This window comes from Haemorhous mexicanus, chromosome 5, assembly GCF_027477595.1.
Source record: "Haemorhous mexicanus isolate bHaeMex1 chromosome 5, bHaeMex1.pri, whole genome shotgun sequence".
Classification (NCBI taxonomy): Eukaryota; Metazoa; Chordata; class Aves; order Passeriformes; family Fringillidae; genus Haemorhous; species Haemorhous mexicanus.
In genome coordinates this window covers 5,730,401-5,745,886 of record NC_082345.1, presented here as the reverse complement: position 1 = coordinate 5,745,886, position 15,486 = coordinate 5,730,401, and the positions used below count along the sequence as shown (strand labels likewise).

General features: G+C 42.7%; 1 protein-coding gene across 2 annotated transcripts in view; it reads left to right on the top strand.

The window, feature by feature from the left end:
* The first annotated feature begins 486 nt into the window (after positions 1-486).
* ADIPOR2 (adiponectin receptor 2) overlaps positions 487-15,486 on the top strand; it is a 44,667-nt gene continuing 29,667 nt past the window's right edge. Inside the window, exon 1 of one of the 2 annotated variants that reach the window (XM_059848113.1) lies at positions 487-631. The gene's annotated coding sequence lies outside the window, so the exon portion shown is untranslated. Of the gene's footprint in view, positions 632-865; positions 1,014-15,486 lie in introns of those variants that run through there. The other variant, XM_059848114.1, reaches the window with a different exon arrangement.

Here is a 15,486-nt window from a genome sequence, read left to right as displayed (position 1 = left end):
GGCGCTGTTTAGCCCGGAGTGAAGGAGGCTCAGGGGAGACCTTGTGGCTCTGCACAACTCCCTGACAAGAGGGTCCAGCCAGGTGCGGGTCTGGCTCTTGTTCCAGACAATAGAGCACTTGGTCTTAAAGTGCCAGCTGAAGGCTTAGGTTGGACATGAGGAAGAATTTCTTTACAGAAGAAGAAATGGGCTGCCCAGGGAGCCGGGGGAGTCACCGTCCCTGGAGGTGTTTACGGAAAGAGTGGACATGGTCTAGACAACATGGTGGTGTCCGGCCACAGGCTGGACTCGATTTCTCAGAACTCTTTCCCCACATATTCCAGGAATCTGTTCCCGGGAGGGAGATGGACGACCCCGGCTCCGGGCCCCGCTCCGCTCTCGGTGCGGCTGCGCGCCCTGGGCGCCGCCTCCTCCGTGCGCGCTCCGGGCCGGGCCCGCTGCGCGTCCTTCCGGCCCCGGGCGCGCAGCCGCGGCGGCGCGTCCCGCATTGGCGGCGGCGGCCTCGTGCGATGGTGACGCCGTAGGGCCGGAGGAGGCGGCGGCCGGGCCGGGCGGGCGGCGGTGGCGGCGGCAGCGGCGGCCGCGGGACGGGGGCGGCGGCAGCGGCAGCACCTCCGCCGGCCGTTGCCAGGTGAGCGAGCGCCCGGGAGCCGCGGCCCCGCTCCGCTCCGCGGGGGCTGCGCGGCCCGGCCGCCGCCCGCGGGGCCGGGGCTCCCCGCCCTGGCGTGCGGCCGCTCTTCGGGGCGGCGGGAGGGACCCGCGGCGGGCGGGCGGGCGGGCGGGCGGCCTGCGCTGGTGTCGGTGGGGCGGGGGTGGCGGGGCGAGAGGCGGGCGCAGGGCGCTGGCCGCGCCGGGCGGGCCGGGCCGGGCCGGGCCGGGCTGGGCCGGGCCCTGCGGGCGAGCGGAGCCCGCGGGCAGCGAGTTCGCTCGGGGGCACGGCGGAGCACCGGGAATCGCCGGCTGCAGCAGGAGGCTTTGGGCCAGTGGAGCGCTCTAAGTGGGTCAAGAGCACCGTAAGTGGGTCTTGTTTATAGCCTTCGTGCACTTGTTGCTTGTCAGGGCAGGGAAATCTGCTGCTGCGCCTGAAAGCTTCTTACGGAGGCACTATAAGTAATACTTCCTCCGCTTGCACAGTATGGGAGCCTTTGTGACAGCAGAGTGTTTTTAAGTGCTTGTATCTATAAACATTGGAGTTAACAACAGTAGATAAATGTAATATAAACATTTGCTATTAAGGTAACCACAGTTTGGATATTCTCAAGTGGCATCAGAAGAAACTTTTTTAAAAGTTTTTTTTTTTTTTTTTTTTTCTTGAGAGAATCGGGTCTTCATCTCTTGTTTGCTTGGGATGAACAACAAAGACGTTGAAACATATGGTAATCGGCTGGAAAACAAAGAGATGACAGCTGTTGTTCTTTGCTGGGGTTTTCAAGCAGTGTTAGTTTCTTCTTGTGTTTGTCTTTGCCTTACAAGTCAGATGATTTTGTGGCTTCAGTAGATGTGTGGACATTTGTTTTGAGAAAACCATTAAATTAGATTTTTTTTTTTTTTTTTTGTTATACGAGCTTTGTCACTTTGTGTATGTAAACTATCATGCACTTGTCACACAGCAGAAAAGCTTTTAGATGTTACCTCTTGTTTAAAGAAACTTTGTGTTCTTCAGTGCAGCAATGAAGCTTTTCAGGCAGCTGAATTGTCTTGAGTATCACAGCCGTGTTGTCTATTTTTAAAAATAGATCGAATTTTATGAAACTGGCCAGGCTCTCTGGGCAAACCCTTCTTGGCATAATCTGGTTTTGAGTTGATGTCTTAGAGTGTAATTTAAACTCCTGTTTTCACTCCCTTGCTGTAGTCAGTGTCAGGGAGTATCGAATTTCTGGCTTCATCCTGGCTCTGGGCTTCACAGGTCTGTTCTGGAAGTCAGTGAAGAGCTCTGTGCTGCACAGCACTCAGAATTGTAAAAATCCTCTGAGTCCTTTCTGTAGTATTTCAGTGTGGAGGTGCTTGTTTGCTGCAGAACCTTATTGAGACTACTTCAGATTTGTGGTAGCCGCTGTAACAGAGGAAAATATGTTTGTGATCAACAGAAGTAGGCGTTGTGTCTTGGAGTTATGGGTGCAGCAGGATCATGAAACATGGCCAGTTTTCCTTGTTATCTTTGGCTGTGACCTAGCCTTGTTTATAGGAGAAAGGAAGTTTGTGTTTTGAGTTCGTTTTTTCTTTTCCTGTAGGGTTGCCAGCCACTTGCAGTTAGGAAGATTTCCTGCTGTGGTGCTTGCATTGTAGGGATAACTTATTAATAATATGTGAACTTCATCTGTTCTGTGACACTTAAACCTGTAAGAAGACTATAAGTGTGTGTTAGTAGGCAACTTAAAAGGAGGATATTGTTGTGTTGGAAGTGTAAGATTAGTTGAGACAATACAGAAATTATTCCCTTGTCTGAGCTGACAACTAAATATGGTTGTGAATAAGGTTGTTGGCAGCTTTGCTGTCAAAGCCGTGGAGGATAGTTGCTAATGTGGAAAACTGAATCAGAATAAGTGATGGAGGAGCTAAAAGCTGCATCCCAACCTAGCCCAGGTTTTCAAAATGATGCTTTCTGAGCGTAAATCAGATCTGAAAACATAATGTGGTGTGAGGGACAAGAGTGTATTTTTGGTGTACTTCAAGCAAAACCTTTCATGGTGAAAATTTCTCCAGCAGATTCTTATATATTATATGCATATTCTCAAAATTAGATTTAAAATACCATGGGTAGATAAGCTTAACTTGTCTTAAAGAGACAAGAGAGCCGGACCCATGGGGCTTTCCATCACCCCACACCCCAATCTTTGCCCTAATATACTTGAATCAGTGCTGTAGAGCTGGTGACATCACTATGAGTATGGCAAGTGGCTAGTGACCAGTGGTTTTGGCCATGTGGATGAGATTCAGACTGAAAGCCTGACTCCTGGACACAGGATTAGAAGGCTGAGCTTTGGAAAGCCTGTGCTTGCTCTGGGCAAGTGTTTCTGTAGATCTGTGATGAAGGAAAATTAATGGGAATTGGCAGGGCATGTAATGCCAGTGATTTTAATGCTGGGATCTCTGCTGTTATCTCATGTCTTCAGTTGCATGTTCAAGGAACTGTGTCAGGCATTCATGTACAAAAGATACTCAATGTTAGGCACTAAAAATTTTGCAAGTTTTATGGGTTTTGGATTGCATAACCATATTGTCCAAGGCACTGTGCAAAGCAGCAAGGCTTGCTTTCGTCAGTGGACATGCTGTTTGTGCATGGGGAAATCTTGATAAGGAAACTTTAGGAGGTCGTTGGATTATTATGCCATCAGCAATTCAAATCCTTGAACAGAAGTACTTCTGAAATGGAACTAGCAGTTTTGAGTATTTATGATTTGAAAGTGTCTGTCTGAGTCATTCAGTGAATTTTCTGACAGACGGTGTTGGTAGATTTGAAAAGACGTTACACAAGATAATGGTGCTGATTATGAAAAAGTATTTGGGACAGTGTTTAAGTGGAAGGCTATTAAACTAGTGTTTTCTGATAGACCTTTTTTTAAATGCCTTGTCTTTTTACAAGACTCATTTCAGCTGGTTGTGCTTAACATGGTGACTGTCTGCCTCTGCTTTTTAAAGCATTCTGTCAAGAGAAGTGTAACAAAGAAACTGGTTTTCAAAAATTAAGACTATGGAAACAAATAAGGTTCTTGTTCTGATTCTTTAGGAAACTGATTTCTGAAAACATTTTGAACTTTCATTTGTTTATTTGAATGTGTTCCTACTACTGGAACATTTGACTTTTGAAGTAGGATGTTGCAGGTCAGTGTAAGCTAATAAGAAGCAGGAGGTGAGTTGTTTTCACAAAGTTCCTGTTACAGAGCTTTGAAGAGAGCAACCTCCTGCCTTCTGGGTTGTGGAGTGTGAGATGCAGACTTCTACCATCATGTAACTGTAAAACTGAACTTGCCCAGTGATTTCATATATTTTCTGGAAAGTTTGTCTCAATGGTTTGACATGAAAAATAGAATCTTAGCCCAGCTTGACAATAAATCTCAAAGTTCCCTTTCAGGACAGGGTGACAGACTTTCTGTTTCCAGAGGGCTGCTCACCACATTTGCACGTGGCAGCTGGTGAGGTGATAAGCAGGCAGCCTCTCTCAGGAAAGGAGGTGCCACACAGCTTATGCTGTTGCTACTTGATTTGAGAAACAACAAAGAACTTAAAGTGAGTTGGCAAAATTAAGGTGCTCAGAAATATGAAAAGCAAATATTATATGTTTAAATAGTATTTTGCTTTCTGATTTAACATGATTACTCATGTATTCTGGAGTTGCAGGTCTCTGCTGCTCTGTTGGTAGAGGAGAGGCTCTCTTTTTCTGACCAGGCAGGGTTCTTTGGACTTCTGTGAACTGCATGTGGGTCAGTGATTTTGGGACATCTCAGGGCTGTCCTGTAGTTAAATTGGCTGCAGAAAGGGTTCTTCAAAAATATAGGTGGATGTAAATTTCACAGGACACATAATTGTTAGTGCAGAAAAATTTGCTGTGTGGTTCAGATGGATTTCAATAGCTGTGAAAATGCAGTGTAGTCTGCAGGGATGTGCCAGCTGCTGTAGCTCTCTGTGAACAGGACTAATTAAGCCCTTGTGAGAACAGAAAATAGTCAGGCACTATTTACAGGAGGAAAGTGTTGGAACAGGCAGAGCTGTAATCATTGGCTCTGAGGTACCTTTAGACAGCAGTAGGCAAGAGAGTAGACAATTTACTTGCAGAATGGGCTGAAAGTCATATCTGAATACTCAAAGTGGATATTTCAGTGTTCTGCCAACACATCTAAGTGCATTACAAACCTGCTATGGTTAAGGCTACTTCCTTTTTCCCCCCCTGCTTTATTGTGTTCTTTCTGCTAGTATTTTTTTCTCAAAATGCTAAATGTTCAAGGTGTCACTAGGCTGCTTTATCACAAGTACACCAAAGCAATTTCTCATATCTGTTCATCTAGTTTTCCTCCTTAACCAAATTAAATGCTCCTTTTCCCCAACGTGTTGGTTCTAGAGGATTGCAGAGACTGCCATTCTTGGTTTGAAGCCAAGGTCAGTTGTGCTGCTCTGTTTAGGTCTAGAGGATGACAATTTATGTGCTGTGGAATTTTTTAGGAGATCACTGGATGTGTTCAGCAGTTCCACAACTTCTAGATAAGGGTCATTTTGCTGGTAGGAGCCTTCAGTGGGCTTTTCTCTGTTTTAATGACAGCACTCTGGCAAGGTTCCTATTTTAGCTCCTTACTGATGGATTTTTTTTCCTTGTCAAGTTTGATTTTTCTCAAAATGTTGTCATAAGTGTGTGTTAGTAAATTGGATGTTTATGGATATTTAAGTAACAGGCTGTTCCTTGGGGGAAGTAGCCATGGGCCTTCCTGCTATAGGAAATATTTTCTTCATGTAATTCCACAGACTTCATTGAAGGCCCTTACTTGTGCTCCTTTGATTTCTTGTTCAGACTATTTGGTAGGTGATACTAGATTTTGGGAGGTGTAGCCATGATAAGGACTTCAAGGTCCCATGTCTGTACATTGTTTCTGTTTTTTGTAAAATGCAGAACTTGTGATGGAAATGAGATAGTTGAAGGGAAGCAGTAAAAGCTGTCTTTTGAGAGCAAATACCAACTCTGGCTACTTTGATTAAATCTGAAGGGTAAAATTCTTTTAGTTGCTGGTAAAATTCCATAAGTTAATCTTTAACTCTTGCCTGTACTACTGTTTCCATATCTCCTGGACAGCAGTGGGAGCTGTTTGAAAGAGCCATGCAGTGCAAAGATGAGTATAGCTGAGACTGGCCACGTGTCAGTCCTGAGAGTCCTGGCAGGCTTTTAGCTGCAGGGAAAGGGATTTCAGCATTTGCAACAAGGAACAAGGAGGTGGCTGGCTAGTAGGACTTGGGATGAAGAGTCACATGCATTTCAGCATCTCTCAGCTGACAGCTTAGGTGTGGTTTTGTCATGAAGAACACTGCACTGCATTTCCTGGTGGGCTGCTCCTGAGACTGAGCAGTTGCCATTCCCAGGTGTAAACTGAAGGATTCACTTTTTCTGTTTTCTTCCCTAATGCTTTAATGTAAGTGTTGGTCTCCATGGCTGGTGGAATTTGTGGGTATGTATTAGACAAGCACTAAAGCTGTGGAAGTAAGTTAGTGGTGGTGGAATCTGGTACTTCCAGAAGTTATGAGATGATACAGCCAATTTGCTTGTGAAGAGCAATGTGCTTTGCAAATTGTGTTAGTTTAAGAATTATTTGTGTGTCTCTGTATTCTCTAGAATGGCATGTGGCATTGCAAGGCTAGTCACAGCAATGTTGCACTGTTCTCAGTATTAATCTTTTAGGCAAATAGTTTTTTGCTTTAATGGAACATGATTGTAGAAATAAAAGTAAGAGCCTATTCATAATTTTTATTAAAGTAGCTATGTGACAAATTGCCAACTATTGGCTTTCTGCCTGCTGTACCTTCAGTGGGGAACAAAATGGATTATTTTCAGAGGTGAGTGTTCTGAGAGTTGAGAAAAGCATAACAAAGTCAACAAAAGCTTTACTTAGTGGTTTTCTGACCTTTATATGCTCCAAGCTAGAAGGAGGATGCTGAAAATGGCTGGTGTCATGGTTATCTTAATGTCCATGGTTAAGTGCAACTGCTTCTTGACTTCCTGCTCTGTGACATTTTAATAAGTGGCAACCATGTGAAATCTGCAGCATTACAGAAATAGTTCAATAAGAGATGTCTTATAAAAATCCTTTCCTTTTTATGAGCTTCACTAATGGGGGGAAGTAAGTTGCTAGGTATCTTAGACTTGATTTGTAAGGATTTTCTCAAGGGGCAATTTTCAAATACATTTTTGGTATAGAAGAGGAAATTTAAATATAAATATAATATTATTTAAATAGAAATACATACCAATTATTTGTTCTCTTTTTAGATCATCCCCCAGAAACAGAGAGTGTGATTTGCTAAAGCCTCATTTCTCTCTGTTAGGATTTTTCATAGGTGTTTCTTCTGGTGCTCTTATATCAACCAGGACTGTAAAGAAAGAAGGTCAGTAATAAAATGTTAAAACTTTCTGGGTTACAAAAAAAATCTTTGATTCAGTAGGAAGTGACTTGTTACTAAAGTATCTGAGGCAGTGTCTATTTGTTTTATTTACTTTGTCTGTAAAAGTCTTCTAATTTAGCCTTGAACCTATGCTCTAGAGTTTTAAGGTGTATTCTGTCTTGAAGGCAAACCCAATTTTAAGTTAAGCTTCTCCCTGATGGGCAGCAGGAGAAGCTGACCAAGTTTCAGAGCCCTGGCCTAACTGTTGGTGTCCCAAACACCCAAGCAGCACGTGATGCTGTTGAAAATGCCAGTGGTATCAACTGATTTGGAAGGACTTCAGGGTACAGGTCAGTGTGGGCAAAGGGAGGTGATGTACAAGACTGTCAGAGATAATACTCCACAATCTCAAGTACTCAGATAAGGTCAGGGTTGATGTAGCAGTACAGCTCTGCAGGACTGTGAATAACCAGGGCACGTGTTGGGTTGGGGGCAGCAGAGTCTTAAAATGCTGTTGGAAAGGTGGTACAAGATGCTCTCAAAGCACATTAGTTTTTCATTCCTCCTTGTAAACCCTTTCCAGCTGACTTTTTCTGGACTGGTTGACTGGATCAAACAGCCCCTTGTTACCCATCACAGTAAAGTAATTGTGAGAAACAAAGCATGATCACAGAACCCATGACTGTTTTCCTCTGAAAACTCATGTCTTGGCTCTGCTTCAATAGTTCATTATTATACAAGTGCCTGAGGGCTTATCTGCCTGCAGGACTCACATGAGTGTTTTCTGTAGGCTAAGGCCATCCTTGAAAAGGCACAATTCCACATTCCTGTTCTTTTAGCAGTAAGTGTGATGTGTCCAGTAGTTCTTGTACTACCACTGGAAATCACATTACATTTTGAGAGACTATCACATGTGGACATTAAAACTTCCTTAAAGCTCAGCTTCCTTCTTGAAGATCCTGTTTTGAGGTAACACTTTCTCATTTCAAGCTGAAGGGACTCATGAATTGGACAGTAATGGAAGTAATGTCTTTGTAATAAATGAACAGTTCATGAGCATGTTATTTGTTACAACATTCAGAGTCACAGGTAACAGTGGTGGTATTTGGGGTTGACCAAAGCATAGTTGCATAATTCCTATCGTAGAATGACATTTAGTCATGCTAATGACGGAGCAATTGAGAATTGCTGGCACTTAAAATTAATTACTAGGCAAACATAAAAAGGAAAGGTGGGGAGTATACTCATTGCTGCTGCTTGCATCCGAGACTGCTTCTTCAGGGGATGTGACAGGTAATGGATCAGTACCAATATATTGTGCTGCTTATGGTGATCCAGCTGCTAAGCAAGCATGCAGGATGTGTGTGTTAAAACTGCTTCTCTTCAGGGGTTGCCCAACAGTCTTTATTCATCTTTGAACTTTTGATTTGTTTGTACTGAAATCTTGGATCGTCTGGTAAGTTGTCTAGAGAATTGATTATATTAGGAAGCAAGTGGTCTGCTAGTGAAAACCAGTTCTGCTTTCTCTTGGAAATGTTGAATAAGGAAGCCAGGCAACTGGGGAGGTTTTAAACTGCTGGATGTAAGGCTTTGTATAGAAATATACCAGCACTCACTGTACATAATGTAGTGTGTGTAATGTTGGAGCCAGATTTTCTGGCTGGTGTACTATTTGCAGTATGGATGAAGTAGGTTGTATAAATTACAAGCCTTCCCTCCTCCACTGGAGTGCAATGAATGTCAGATTGAAGCTGTCATGCTGGTGCTTTACAACTCCAGTGACACAGGATCCTAAGATAAACTCAGCCTTCATTTAGGGAAATTTTTAGGCTTTAACAACATGCCATGAAGTGAAGCAGAGAAAATGGAAATGGATTACAGGAAGTCTTCTGCGTTCCTTGCTGTTTTCGTGCTATAATATTTATGTCGTAGAGGATCTCTCCCAAGCTCTGATTTCAAACTCCCATGTGGACCAAAAGCAACATTTTATATGGCTTGACAAAGGTCCCTTTTCACTAACTTCAAGTGACCTGAGGCAGATTAACATGCAGATTAATGTATTTGACAGTAATAAATCAGCTTTAGCAAGTGCCGAGGCAGAGATTTGTTTGGCATAGAGTTGGAATAAGATATGGTATTTGGAGTTAAGTTGAACATTTTGTAGAGAATGATATAGTGGAGATGGTTGAAAACTTCCTGCTTTCCTTGGTTTTATGCTGATGCATCTTTATGCAATTTAGCTGTAACTCTGTGGAGTTTAAGTCAAAGTTATCTGAGTGAGTGAGCCTACAAAAATGGAAGGATGTTAATTTAGATGAATGCATGCATTTTGTCATCCTGTGTGATGTAAATGTTTACAAGCTGCTGTGTAGGACACATACTCTTGGGATTTTTTTCCCTCTCTATGTAAATTTATTACGTAGGGTTTTGTTTTTTTGGATAAACAGCCTTCATGTTGTTTACACATCTTTGTTGTAGGAATCTTGGACTGTAACCTTCCCAAGCTTGAATACCAACATCAAGAACCAGGGAGGAATTTGAGGCTACCTTCCTCACAGGTAGCACAGTTGTTTATCAAGAGAGAGCAGGTGTGTTGGGGAAAATTATTGCAGTGGTTAAGATAACTGCTGTGTGTTACTCCATGTGGAAGGTACAAGATCTGTTTTGTTGTTCTCTGTTTATTTCTCAGAAACGAGGCTTACGAGAAATTAGAATGTTTCTGTAACAGGGTGACAGTGTGTGACAAATGGGGCTTCCAGACTGGAGTTGATTGTTGAAGTGAGCTCCAGGAGAATATAAACCAGTCAGAGACAGGACTAGAAGATGTCATTCTTTTCCCTTTCAGGAGGAAAACTGTAGCAATGAATTTTTGAAGGGTTTATTTCATTTGTTTTTCAGTTATGTCACTTTGGTGGTTTTTTTTTTTTTTTTTGTTTAGGGTGGTGTTTTTTTGGTTAGTTTTTTCTTTTCCATTTGCACCTACTGTTCTGACTTTCGTCAGTGAAAATCAGTGACATCAAATTGCTGTGTGACAGTTTAAACACTATCTCTGAAAGAAGTTAAAAATCATAGTTAACAGATTTTATCTAATCTGTATGTAAGAACAAAAATGAGGGCATACGGAGTGTTTTGATTTCTTCAAGTCTCTGGAAAAGAGCAAGTTAATTTCATTGAAACTTGAAATTCCAGGGGACCTATAATATAAACTTGTAAAACTACCTCTGGCTCAGGATTCTGCCTTCATTGTGGAGTTGCTGCTTAGGCTTCTGCCCCCTGAGACTCTCTGAGCACCCCCTTGTGTGTAATCCAGGCAGGCTGTGTGATTCCCACCTGCCTTGAAGCCCTGCTGCAGAAGCATCTTTATGTTCTTGTGCTTCACTCGCTCAGTTTTCTTGTCCCTGTGTGTCACCCAGGCTCAAAGTGACAAGACCTCCCTGAAGCAGAGACACCGAGCAGCTTTGGGCTGGTTGTGCTCAGCAGGCTGTGTGTGTCCCTGGGGCTGAGGTGTGGCCAGTGTGAGAGCTGTGCCTGGCCGTGTTCATGGCAGGGTCACTGATGTGTCCCTAGCTGCAGCATGGAGTCCTGACATGAGGCTGCCAAATGTGCCAGGTTGCAGCACCTCTAACTGAGCCTTGGACTGTGCTCTGTCCCTGACCTTTCTAGTTGTACCCTTTGAGTCTGAAACCTGGCCAAGCTGCAGGGCCACCCAGCCAAGCTGACCATTCAGGGGAGAAGGCAGAAACCTGACAGCCACAGGGTTTTTCTTTCCCCTTGTCCTCTTATGTAAGTTGCTGGCCAGAGGCCCTCCGGGTAGTGCCTGCTGGCTTCTTGGATGCCTTTGGGGAGCTATTGATATTCTTAGGGTGCTTTGCCTGCTGTCCCTAGGAAATTTTCTGTTTCAGCCCTCATCCTTTCTTCTACAGAGTTTTTTATTTTCTGTCTCATAATAATTTGACTTCCTTCCTGTTTTATTTTGTTTGAATGCATTAGGCCCTTTGCTGTCCTTCCTCAGAGAGGACTCTGTTTTTGAGAGTTTTTAGTGAGGATGTCCATCCCCTAAGGAAGAAAATAGCTTCTAAGCATGAACGTACAAGCAACTTAAAACAGACATGCACTGGTATTCAGAGAGGTTTTTAGAGCTAAAGGAGGCTTCATGTGCTTGATGGATTTGCACTGCATATTTGTCCATTTTTCCTGTGAATCCTCATTTGTAGCAGAAGGTTCCAAGGTTTGCCTATTGCTGTGTCAAAAATGAATTTCTTGTTTTTGAGATCACCCAGCCTGATCTGCTAACTCTGTGTGACCTTACCTTGGTTGATGGGCAGTGGTTGGGATCTTCATTTTTTCTTACTGTTGTTTGGGGTGGTGCTGTTGTAGACACAAAGATTAGGAAACCTTGTGCTTTGTTGAAATCTTAACTGCTATTTTGAGTGTTCACCTCTGGTTTCACATAAAGCTTTCTCTCCTATCACAAATCAAACCTTCTCTCAAATAATTTAGTAAATATGTAAAATGTGATGTAGAACTTACAAATTATTACACATTAACTAGCATATATTAAAAATAGGTATTGGATTTTGAATTTCAGAAGTTCAAGGCTTATTTCACTTCTTACTTGTTTACTTAGCTACAGCTGCTTTCTTATCTGCATAGGTCAGGGCTTGCCTGGTTATCTGGGCAGGTTGAAGGTCCTCCGAGGTTTTCCTTCTGCTTTTTCTCTTGTATTAAATTCACAGCACTGCTTATTGACTTTCTTAGGACTTACAGCCTGTCAGTGTCTCCTTTTTTTCCAAAATCATGTGTGCCACTACTGTGCTGTCAATACTGGAAGAGCCTTTCATGCTTTCCATAATGGTGTACCTGGGGATACCAGTGGGTAAGGCAGTGGTTTTGCTCTGTTCAGTTCTGACCCCCTGTATGGAGTTCTCAGCCAGAGAACCCTGACTACATCTCTGGCATACAAATTCGTGGCTGGCTTCTGTATGTAGCACTCAGTCTCTGCTGAGGAGCTTGGCCTGTGTCTTCTGTCTGTGCACACTTCTGTCTGTGAATCTAGAGAGCTGTGTTGCATCTCAGTCACACCCATTGATACAGTAGCTTGTCTACACATCAAAATTACATTAGATAGCTTATTTTTCTTACAGAGAGAGAACAAACTCATCCTAGAAAGAGGTTCTTTGTTTCCTAACTCCATTGACAGTAGGTGTTGTCAGACTAAGGTGTTTTTTTCCTCTTTCCAGAAGAGTTTATCTGTGTAGTTCTACATGTATTAACACCCCTTACAGAGGCAGTTGGGCTAGGGCAAGAGTACCTTCAGGAAGTATTTGAAAACTAGGACAAATAACTATTCAGTAGTTTGCTGACCCAGTTCTTGCTTTCTGCTGGTGTTCCTTGTCTGGGCCCTTGTCCAGGAAATCAACTGAAATTTCTACCCTTCCTACTCTTAAGTTTGTGAAGGCTTATCGACTTGGCCACGTTTCCTTCCTGTTCCAAAAGTTTCATAAAGCAATGGAGTGTCTCCTGTGATATCTAGAGATTCTTTCTGCAAACAGAAAGCACAGAGAGTGAATGCCAGGCTCACTGGTTTGTGTTTAGGTGCTGTTGTAGGAATGTGTATATGTGTGTGAAAGGCTCTTGGGTACAAAACAACCCTGACAGGTCACCCCAGCACAGAGTTCCCTCTCTGGGCAGGTAATGTTGCCAGTTCAGGTGGCCCATTTGGTTGCTTTTCCTGGGGCTGTTTCAGACCTTGTTATTCTATTTTAATTTTCCTGTAACACTTAGAAGACAACAACGAATGGAGTCTTGCATTCCTTCACCTTTGTTGTTATGTTCTTGTTGATGGTCAAAGAGGAAGTACCCCTCATGCATGTGTCTGTTTATAAAAGTGACATTTGTGCAGGTATGGCCCAGAATTTATTGCTGGTACTATGGAAATCTTAACAGTGTGACTCAGTTTTTCTTTCTGAACGTCTGGCTAATGATTCTAAGAAGAATGTTGCAGTTACTGATGTGAAAATGTTGCCAAATTGTAACACAAGGACTTTCTGGTTTCTGTCTCTTCTCTGTGATTTATTTTCACCCTTCCATTGCTGCTCTGGGTCTTTGGGTCAGCAGCTTTGGACTGCTGGAGATGTAAAGGAGGTTATCAGCCCTAGGAGTCATTTGTTGGGGGGAGTATGAGCTGGATGTTGCCTCTTTCTTTTTCCTTTCTCTAGGATCCACATGAGTTTCCCTGATATCTTTGCTAATATGCTTTTATTCCTCTTCTTTCTTCATTGATCTAAAGCTTAAAGTTATCTCTGAATTTATTATATATGGTGCCCTTTATGTATGTCAGGTACAATTTCTTTGTTACCCCTAAACCTAAAGCCAGGTTTGCCCAGCTACAGGTCTGCATTTTTTAACTGTGCATTAATGGGTTCTTTAGCTGTGGGGTCTCCTGGTGGCAAGGCTGTGTCCTGTCTCATTTCCCATGCCTGTGCTCCTGTGCACTGCCTTCTCCACTGCTGGCATGCTAGGCCAGTGTTTCTCAGCACCACTGTAAATTCCTCTTTCTGTGGAATATAACTAGAGGTTATATCACACCAAGGTGAGCAAGTCAATGGCATCTGGGCAGTTGGGAAAGCTGCTGTCCCAGCTGAACTGCACAAAAGCTGAAGTTCTTACAGAGGAAGCCTGCTAGACCTCAGTCCTGGCCTTGTGGCTCAGTGGGGAGCACCTGGGCTCCTGCTGGCATTGCTGCATTCACAGAGCTCCATGGTTATGGTTTTCCCCTCATTCTATGTCCCCACATCCCTGCATGTCACTTGCAAGTCTAGGAAGGGTGTTGCTGACCCTCTTATGACTCCAGGCACTCGAGCAGGACTGAATGATCCTGGAGCAATCCTGTCTAACCCTGCCTTGTGGGGAGCTGTGTAGGTGTGAGGGTAGCCAGTAGTGCTTAACTATGATATACATCCAGCATTGCCTACTGAAGTGCTTCACATCATGCTGTGTTTTCTTTTATGAATTTCATAGTTAGAGTAAATGCTGTGTTCTGTACATGGTTAAGGCAACCTGGGTGTCGACCTTCAACTTTTTCTGTTTATGTGAAATTAGGCCTTTATTCCTGTTTTGTAATAAGAGATTTTCATAAGTGTAAACTTTGTGTCTGTTTCCCTTGAGGATTTTTTTGCTTAATCTGCTGTTGTTGAAGTTTTATGTTGTAAATTATCTTCTGTAAATAGTTTAACAGAAAAAAAAATCTTTTTTTTCCTGTGTTGGTGCTGATTGTCACTAATCCAATATTACAGCCAGTCCTCATTGTGCTTAGCAAGCAGTGTAGCTCTGTCACAAAGGGTGGATGGCAATTACATGCTTCAAAGTAGGGACACAATATTTTTTTTGCACTGAAAGTATTAGAAGGTAGGTGCTCCTCCTTGACCAGCTCATTTACAGCTTTTTTTTTTTTTTTAATTATTCCATTGTGTTTGGGGTTTTTTCTGGTTTTGAGGTGTTTGGTGGTTGTTTTTTTTTTTTTTTGAGTTGAAGGAGATCACACACATACACCCCCCCCTCCCAAAATAGTTGTTTGAATGCACCAATAAGTGTTGTTAAGTCATGGAAAACATCTAACATGTATATTCACAAAATGATTCCTGATTACTTATAAGTTAACATGAAACACGTTCATGATATTAAACTGTTTCAGTCTTAGAATTTACACTGGGATGGGTGTGCTGGTTAGACCACACACTGCAGCAAAAACCTCTGTGGGGAACACAATGGTACTAGCAGAAAGTATTTTGGTCAAACAAGATGACATTTTGTGTGAGTCTTTTGGTCCTGGACATGCTGATGTGTTTTGAGTTCAAGGTACAGCCCTACTTCATTTTAGCAGTATTCTCAAAAGAAGACTTGGGTGGTTTGAAATCTCTCCTTAGTCATAGGACAGTAGAAAGTAAAAGATTAATTGAACATTTCTGCTTTTAAATTGCATCACTGGTGTCTTACGATATCAGTGTCCTTGGTCTTGTTTCAGAATTCAAGATGAACTATGTTTACCACGAAATAAATTTTTATCTGAAGGAGTGGCACTAAATGTAGAGGAGACTAAATGTTCACATCAGCTTTTCCTAATTCTCAACAATATTTGTCTTTTAAAACTGAAATTATTCTCTGGCTATTGCATTAAGGAAGTAAGTAATTAATAAGCAGCTTTACCTGTGGAACTTCAGCCACTTGACTAAATCTGCTTCTAATTGGCATAAATTAGATGCAGTCTAATAATGGTGGATCTGCTTCTTTTCCTTGGATTTTGGTTGTTAAGAAGGAATGTGAAAGATGATGCACCAATTTTTTGATCCTAGACTGATACAATTCTGTGGATGTGGATGTTATTTCTACAGTGCTCCTGTAGCATTT